This window comes from Ovis aries, chromosome 1 (assembly GCF_016772045.2).
Source record: "Ovis aries strain OAR_USU_Benz2616 breed Rambouillet chromosome 1, ARS-UI_Ramb_v3.0, whole genome shotgun sequence".
NCBI classification, from domain to species: domain Eukaryota; kingdom Metazoa; phylum Chordata; class Mammalia; order Artiodactyla; family Bovidae; genus Ovis; species Ovis aries.
Genome location: NC_056054.1, coordinates 36732510 through 36741685, shown reverse-complemented (window position 1 = coordinate 36741685; position 9176 = coordinate 36732510).

The following is a 9176-nucleotide window of genomic DNA, read 5'->3' as shown; positions in this document are numbered from 1 at the left end:
ATAAGGGCTTGGTCTTAAAGAGTCTGCCTGCAATGCAGAAGACGTGGGTTCAATCCCTGGGTCAGGGAGATCCCCTTGAGGAGGACATGGCAACCCACTCCAGTATTCTTGCTTGGAGAATCCCATGGACAGGGGAGCCTTGTTGCAAAAAGTCAGACATGACTGAAGCGACTTAGCACGCATGCCCACCATAGATTATTTGGAAGACACAGTGCAATACCTTGACCAGTTTCTCCCAGGTCTTTTTTTTTTTTTTTTTTCCTTTCTTGTCTATCTATGCAGAGGTTGTTTGCTTGCTATAGACTGCAACATATTCTTGGTAGGATTATTTTGCATCCATTTCTCTCCTGCTTCAGTAGCATTATAACATTTGGTACTGTTTCTGGTGGTGACATGGCATTCACGAGGATTAAAAGTAGGTAGGTTAAGAAGCAACCCCTGGACTGTGAGCCTGGAACATGTCCCCCACCCCCCACCCCCGGATGTCCAGGTGTATGACCGAAGGCTCTTTAGAAGTTGGCAGTGATGCCAAATGCCATTGAGCAAAGAGGGTGAGTCAGGCAACAGCTCTTGCAGCAAGCACCTGGCATGGGCAGGGCTTGGTTACAGTCGGGATGTCTCTGTCCTCAGCTGGGTGGTTGTTTCCCTCTGGAAGGAGGGGCTGCAGAGTATCTCCCACAGATCCAGAGAGAGGCGGCTCTGGGCATTTGAAAGCAGATTTATGGTCTTAGGCACTGAGACTCCCTGACTTGCTCTAGCAGATATAGCTCTGATAATAAAAGAGGCAGGAATTTGGATCCTACTTTAGGGCGTAGGTTGTTCCTATCACATCCCCGTGAGCATGCAGGGCCAGCGCAAGAGGGCGGGTGGTAGGAGGTGTAGGGACTATCCTAACCAATCCATCAACCAAACCTCCCAGAATCAGACCCCGGAGAGAAGAGGCAATCTGGACCCAGGTGACACCAACCTCCTCTTCGCTGAAGGCTCCTCTGAGTTCCCAGCATCACTGCTTCCTCCGAGCTTTCCAGGTGGCTCCTTAGAGGCCCATCTCTCCCTTTTCCAACACACCCTGCCCACTTTCCAGGCTCACCTGTTTTTCCATTGTGTCTGGAACCTGACCAAATTCCTCCCTTGGCTTCTTGTTTGACAGCCAATAGTTCAACAGCTTGTTTGTGCAGTATCTTTTCTGAATCCTGCACTGAGGATCCAGAAATGTTTCCAACCCTGAGTCTAGAGGGATAGACAGATGCATAACTAGGGAAATGCCAATATTAATGGAGGGAGAAAAAAGCAGAGTGCTGTGTGGTTCAACCCCCCAAAAACAGTCTTTAAACCCAACCAATATGTCAGATTCCTGACTTTCAGTCTCTCCTTTCAGTTTACCTTTTTCATCCTGCACTTCTGACATTTAACAGCCAACTGCCTTTTTGACATCCATGTCTCATATGCATCCATGGCTAACAATTGAGCTCTCCATCTTCCGTACATCCTGGACGTACGGATGGTAACATCAAAGCCCCTGTCACTTGGCATCAAGGCCCCTGACCATTGCCTGTTGGGCTGAGATTCAGTAGATGCTACCATTTTGTTCTGTTTCTACTATCTTTCTAGAATATGAGGATTCCTCCTTTTTCCCTGAAAACTCAACCATACAATGAAATTTTTAAAATTGCCTGTTGTCCAATATCTTTAGGTGTACAATATGTGAATTTCATACTGGTCTGGTCTGCCTGAAATGCCTTCATTATGTTAGTTTTTTAAATTGTGAAATATAACACAAATACAATTAAATGTGCAAAATAAATATCATAGCTCAATGATTTATCATAAGTAAACCTTCTCCTTTACTCTGTTCATATGATGAATCACTTTGATTTTTTTTAATTTTTAATTTTTACTTTATTTTACTTTACAATACTGTATTGGTTTTGCCATTCATTGACATGAATCCACCACGGGTGTACATGCGATCCCAAACATGAACCCCCCTCCCACCTCCCTCCCCACAATATCCCTCTGGGTCATCCCCGTGCACCAGCCCCAAGCATGCTGTATCCTGCAACGGACATAGACTGGTGATTTGATTCTTACATGATAGTATACATGTTTCAATGCCATTCTCCCAAATCATCCCACCCTCTCCCTCTCCCTCTCCCTCTCCCTCTGAGTCCAAAAGTCCACTATACACATCTGTATCTTTTTTGCTGTCTTGCATACAGGGTCACCATTGCCATCTTTCTAAATTCCATATATATGTGTTAGTATACTGTATTGGTGTTTTTCTTTCTGGCTTATTTCACTCTGTATAATCGGCCCCAGTTTCATCCATCTCAACAGAACTGATTCAAATGTATTCTTTTTAACGGCTGAGTAATACTCCATTGTATATATGTACCACAGCTTTCTTATCCATTCATCTGCTGATGGACATCTAGGTTGTTTCCATGTCCTGGCTATTATAAACAGTGCTGCGATGAACATTGGGGCACATGTGTCTCTTTCAATTCTGGTTTCCTTGGTGTGTATGCCCAGCAGTGGGATTGCTGGGTCATATGGCAGTTCTATTTGCAATTTTTAAGGAATCTCCACACTGTTTTCCATAGTGGCTGTACTAGTTTGCATTCCCACCAACAGTGTAGGAGGGTTCCCTTTTCTCCACACCCTCTCCAGCATTTATTGCTTGCAGATTTTCACTTTGATTTTTTGGATGCTAAGTCAACCTTGCATTACTGAAATAAAACCAAAACTCATTGTGCCATGAGTCCTTTTACTATAAAGCTGGATTCACTGTAACAGTTTGTTTAGGCCCCTTCATGGATCACAACCTTGTCGGTGGTGAAGGAGTTTGCATAATTCAATGAAGCTATGAACCACAGTCTGCAGGGCCACCCAAGACGGATGGGTCATAATAAAGAGTTCTGACAAAACGTGGTCCACTGGGGGAAGAAATGGCAACCCACTCCAGTATTATTGCCTCAGGAACCCCATGAACAGTAGGAAAAGGCAAAAAGATATGACACCAGAATATGAGCCCCCATGGTTGGAAGGTGTTCAATATGCTACCAGGAAGGAGCAGAGATCAATTACTAACAGCTCTAGAAAGATTGAAGTGGCTAGGCAAAAGCGGAAACAAAGCCCAATTGTGGATATATCTAGTGGTGAAAATAAAGTCTGATGCTATAAAGAACAATATTGCATAGGAACCTGGAATGTTAGGTCCATGAATCAAGGTAAATTGGACGTGGTCAAGCAGGAGATAGCATGATTGACCATCAACATCTTAGGAATCAGTCAACTAAAATGGATGAGAATGAGCAGATTTAATTCAGATAACCATTATATCTACTACTATGGGCAAGAATCCCTTAGAAGAAATGGAGTAGCCCTCTTTTTAATTAATTAATTTATTTTTAATTGGAGGATAATTGATTTACAATATTGTGTTGGTTTCTGCCATACATCAACATGAATCAGCCATAGGTATACATATGTCCCCTCCCTCCTGAGCTCCCTCCCCCTTCCCAGCCTATCGCACCCCTTCAGGTTGTCACAGCACAGGGTTTGAGCTCCCTATGTCATACAGCAAATTCCAACAGGCTACCTATTTTTCATATGGTAATGTCTATGTTTCAATGCTACCCTCTCGATTCGTCCCACACTCTCCTTCATCCTCTGTGTTCACAAGTCTTTTCTCTCCGTCAGCATCTCCATTGCTGCCCTGCAAATAAGTTCATCAGTAACATCTTTCTAGATTCCATATATATGTGTTAATATACAATATTTGTTTTTCTCTGATTACTTCTCTCTGTATAAGCTTTAGGTTCATCCACCTCATTAGAACTGACTCAAATGTGTTCCTTTTTATGGCTGAGTAATGTTTCATTGTATTATATTACAACTTCTTCATCCATTTGTCTGCTGATGGACGTCCAGGTTGCTTCCATGTCCTGGCTATTGTCAATAGCGCTGCTGTGAACACTGGGGTACATGTGTCTTTTTCAATTATGGTTTCTTCAGGGTATATGCCCTGTAGTGGGATTGCTGGGTCATATGGTAGTTTCGTTCCTAGTTTTTTAGCAATCTCCATACCATCTTCCATAGTGTCTGTATCAATTTACACTCCCACCAACAGTGCAAGAGGGTTCCCTTTTCTCCATACCCTCTCCAGCATTTATTGTTTATGCATTTTTTGACGATGGCCATTCTGACCAGTGTGAGGTGATAGCATGTTGCACTTTTGATTTGCATTTCTCTGATGGATACAGGGAGAGACTTTATTTTCTTGGGCTCAAAATCACTGTGAATAGTGACTGCAGCCATGAAATTAAAAGGTGTTTGCTTCTTGGAAGAAAAGCTATGACAAATCTATGGCGTATTAAAAAGCAGAAACATCACTTTGCCGACCAAGGTCCCTATAGTCAAACCTATGGTTTTTCCAGTAGTCATGTACAGATATGAGAGCTGCACCATAAAGAAGGCTGAACACCAAAGAATTGATGCTTTCGAATTGTGGTGCTGGAGAAGACTCTTGAGAGTCCCTTGGACTGCAAGGAGATCAAACCAGTCAATCCTAAAGGAAATCAACCCTGAATATTCATTGGAAGGACTGATGTTGAAGCTGAAGCTCCAATACTTTAGTCACGTGATGCGAAGAGCCAATTCATTGGAAAAGACCCTGATGCTGGGAAAGACTGAGGGCAGGACGAGAAGGGGGCGACAGAGGATGACATGGTTAGATAACATCATGAACTCAATGAACATGAATTTGAGCAAACTCCAGGAGATAGTGGAGGACAGAGGAACCTGGTGTGCTGCAGTCTATGGAGTCCCAAAGAGTCAGACATGACTGAACAAATTTTATTTAGAAATTTCGCAGCTATGTTTGTGAATAAGATTTTTCTTACACTTAGTATCCTTGTCACATTTTGGTATAAAGGTAAAATTGAGGAGTCTCTCTTTTTCTAGTCTCTAAAAGAATTATGAGCTATTAACATCACTTCTTTTTAGAAGTTTGCTAGAAGTCATTGTTGGGAGATTTAAGGCCTAGACTTTCCTTGGGTAGGTTATTAATATCTTTCTTCTTGATTGGACAGTTTATATTTTCTATTTTTGTCTATTGTCGGGATTTTGATTTTTTTTTTCTAAACCACATATCCTATGAGATCTTAGTTCCCCAACCAGGGATGGAAACTCTACCCTCTACAGTAGAACATGCAGTCTTAACCACTGGAACACCAGGGACTTCTCATGTCAGAATTTTAAAGAAATTTGTCCAGTTATCCACTCGGCCAATATTTTCTAGCTATATTTTCTAGGGATGAGGAACAAACTTGTCTTCAGTTCAGTTCAGTCACTCAGTTGTGCCCAACTCTTTGTGACCCCATGAACCGCAGCACACCAGGCCTCCCTGCCCATCACCAACTCCCAGAGTCCACCCAAACCCATGTCCATCGAGTCGGTGATGCCATCCAACCATCTCATCCTCTGTTGTCCGCTTCTTCTCCTGCCCTCGATCTTTCCCAGTATCAGGGTCTTCTCAAATGAGCCAGCTCTTTGCATCAGGTGGCCAAAGTATTGGAGTTTCAGTTTCAACATCAGTCCTTCCAATGAACACCCAGGACTAATCTCCTTTAGGATGGACTGGTTGGATATCCTTGCAGTCCAAGGGACTCTCAAGAGTCTTCTCAACTCCACAGTTCAAAAGCATCAATTGTTCAGCACTCAGCTTTCTTCACAATCCAACTCTCACATCCATACGTGACCACAGGAAAAACCATAGCCTTGACTAGATGGACCTCTGTTGACAAAGTAATGTCTCTGCTTTTTAATATGCTATCTAGGTTGATCATAACTTTCCTTCCAAAGGGTAAACGTCTTTCAATTTCATGGCTGCAATCACCATCTGCAGTGATTTTGGAGCCCAAAAAAATAAAGTCTGACACTGTTTCCACTGTTCCCCCGTCTATTTGCCATGAAATTATGGGACCAGATGCCATGATCTTCATTTTCTAAATGTTGAGCTTTAGGCCAACTTTTCGCTCTCCTCTTTCACTTTCATCAAGAGGCTTTTTAGGTCCTCTTCACTTTCTGCCATAAGGGTGGTGTCTTCTGCATATCTGAGGTTATTGATATTTCTCCCAGCAATCTGGATTCCAGCTTGTGCTTCTACTTGTCTTACTATATTATTTTTAATGACCACCTTATCTATAGTTATATCCCATTTTCATTCTTGGCATTGCTTATTTGTGTATTTAAACCCCTCTTTCACCTGTCATTTTCCTCAGAATATTCACTGTTACTCTTTGTTTTACGAATTTGTTGACATCTATTGCATGCTTGCTTTGTCTTTTGTTAGTTTATTCCATTTATCTTTCCCTCCTATCTACTTTCTTTGGGTATAATTTAGCGATTAAAAAAAAGAAAACGTTCTTGGGACTTCGGTGGTGGTCCAGTGGTTAAGACACCCTGTCTCTACCGCAGGGGGCACAGTTTAGATTCCTGGCAGGGGACCCAAGATCCTGCATGCCATGTGGCACAGCCAAATAAATTAATTAACTAAATTAAATAAAAAGCAAAAAATTCTTGAGTTAGATCTTTAGTGTATTGATTTCAGCCTTTTTATCTGCTAAGATTTATATCCAGGGTACAAAATGTTATATAAATATGGTTTAGCTAAGTCTCCTACATTTAAAAGATTGTATTTTTATTTGCATACAGTAAAATTGCTGTTTTTTTGTTGATAATGTGCTTATTCAAATCTTTTGCCTATTTTCAGTTGGATTGTTTGTTTTATTACCATTTGAAAGTTCTCTGTATATACTGGACACAAGTTCCTTGTTGGGCCATAAGCTTTGGAAATATTTCCCCCATCTCTGGCTTTGTTACCTTTCTCTTAACAACATATTTTGACAAGCAAAATATTTTAATTTTAATGAATACTAATATATTATTTTAAATAGATTATTCTTTTGCTGTTGTAGCTAAGAACTCTTGAAAAATTCAAGATCACAAAGATTTTCTAAGTAGTATTTAATTCTAGTGATTTTATAAACCTCGATGATTCACACAGTTTCATGCTTCACTCTCAGTAACAATTTGTACAAACTGAAATATACATCAAGGTTCTTCTTCCTCCTTCCCTCACTCCCTCTCTCTCTCTCTTTCTTTTGCATGTGGATGTCCAATTTTCTAGCACCGTATGTTGGAAAAGGCTACACTCTTATCAGGCTGCCTTTGCCTTTGTCAGAAAGCAGTTCCCTACGTTCGTGTGAATCTACTTCTGGACTCTGCCTTGTTCTGTGGGTCTATGTATCTATTCTTTTGCCAGTACTGTGTTGTCTTGATTCCTGTAGCTTAACAGTAAGTTTTGAAATCAGTGGGAAGCCTCCAATTCGGTCCCGTCTTTAAGAATTGGTTTGCCATTTCTAGTCACTTTGCCTTGCCCAAAAACATTTAAAATCAGATTGTTGATATTTACCAAAAGTTGTGTACCTCCTAAACCATGTGGAACATCTCTGTGGTAATGCAAGCAGTAGTTCATCATTTTAGACGAAATGGCACCGCCTGGCACACAGTTCTCTATTTTGGTAGCACTTGTTATTATCTTGATTATTTGTAGGGACAGTTTCAGTTCAGTTCAGTCGCTCAGTCGTGTTCGACTCTTTGCGACCCCATGAATCACATTACGCCAGGCCTCCCTGTCCATCACCAACTCCCGGAGTTCACTCAGACTCACGTCCATTGAGTCCGTGATGCCATCCAGCCATCTCATCCTGGGTCGTCCCCTTCTCCTCCTGCCCCCAATCCCTCCCACCATCAGAGTCTTTTCCAGTGAGTCAACTCTTCGCATGAGGTGGCCAAAGTACTGGAGTTTCAGCTTTAGCATCATTCCTTCCAAAGAAATCCCAGGGCTGATCTTCAGAATGGACTGGTTGGATCTCCTTGCAGTCCAAGGGAATCTCAAGAGTCTTCTCCAACACTGCAGTTCAAAAGCATCAATTATTCCACGCTTTGCCTTCTTCACAGTCCAACTCTCACATCCATGCATCACCACAGGAAAAACCATTTATTTGTAGGGACAGTTGACTCAGATAGCATTTGTAGTTTACCCTTGCTGCTCCAGTTAAGTCAAAACATTGAGTTGTTTTTTTCCTCTCTCTCTCTTCTCCCATCACAGAAAGGGAGTCTGCCTCCACGTTCCAGGTCAGGGCTCCATGAATTCACGGTGACTAACAGCTGAAGAGGGTGTGCAGTTTCCCAGGCATCATTAACGGTGGTAAAAAAAGAAAGGCAACTCTGTTTTGTTTCTGATCCTTAGTTTCTAAGTTGTCTTTCAGCAAGTAATCCCATCTAGAGGCTTGTGGGTAAATTCAGACCAATCAGTGATTTCTGTCAATTCTGGAACGAATGGATCCACATCCAGTTGAAAGCCATTTTCAGTGTGTCCCCTCCCCCTCTCTGGAGTTGGCCCCAATGTCAGGGGCAGCAGCGGGTGACAGGAGGGTATATGCTCCAGTCTCTCCTGCATCTGCATCTTGCACTTATGTTGCCAGAGACGCTGCTGTCCACACGGTCTCTTCTCTGGTCACAGATAATGCCTGGAGGTTGCTCTGTCTAGGGCCACCTTTGGCTGCAGGCAAGCACCCAGTGTGAGCGACTTCTTCCCCTTTCACTGGTGTGGGCTGGTTCCTACTCACCTCCGTTGTGCATCCCTTGGCCTCACCAGGCGGCCTCTTGTGGATGGCACACTGGCCCACGCCTGCAATGTCCATGTCTCCATCAGGGCGGCACAGCTGCCTCTCAAACTGTGCCTCCTACTGCCCTCAGGACTTTCTTGTATTTATTTCCCTGCGTCTGTACCCCACCTTTCAGAACAAATGGGAATACCAAATGAGCAAATTCTCAATGCTAATTCTCTTTCTTCTGAAACTCTTTCTAGCTTTCTCTTTCTAAAGCTTATATATCATTTCCTCCTTGGACAAAGGAGGAAAATGGTTGATCTCTTCCAAAAATTTGTGAAGTTGGACAAGGACAGCTATACTTCTTGAGCTTTATGTGTAAGAGATTGGGTCTTGGCTTCGGTCACGGGCTCTGTTCATAGGAATCGATTCACTTCCAGTTTATTTTATGACTGGCTCTTTTTGAGGGGGAGGGGGTAACAAACAAGAAGCGGCCCC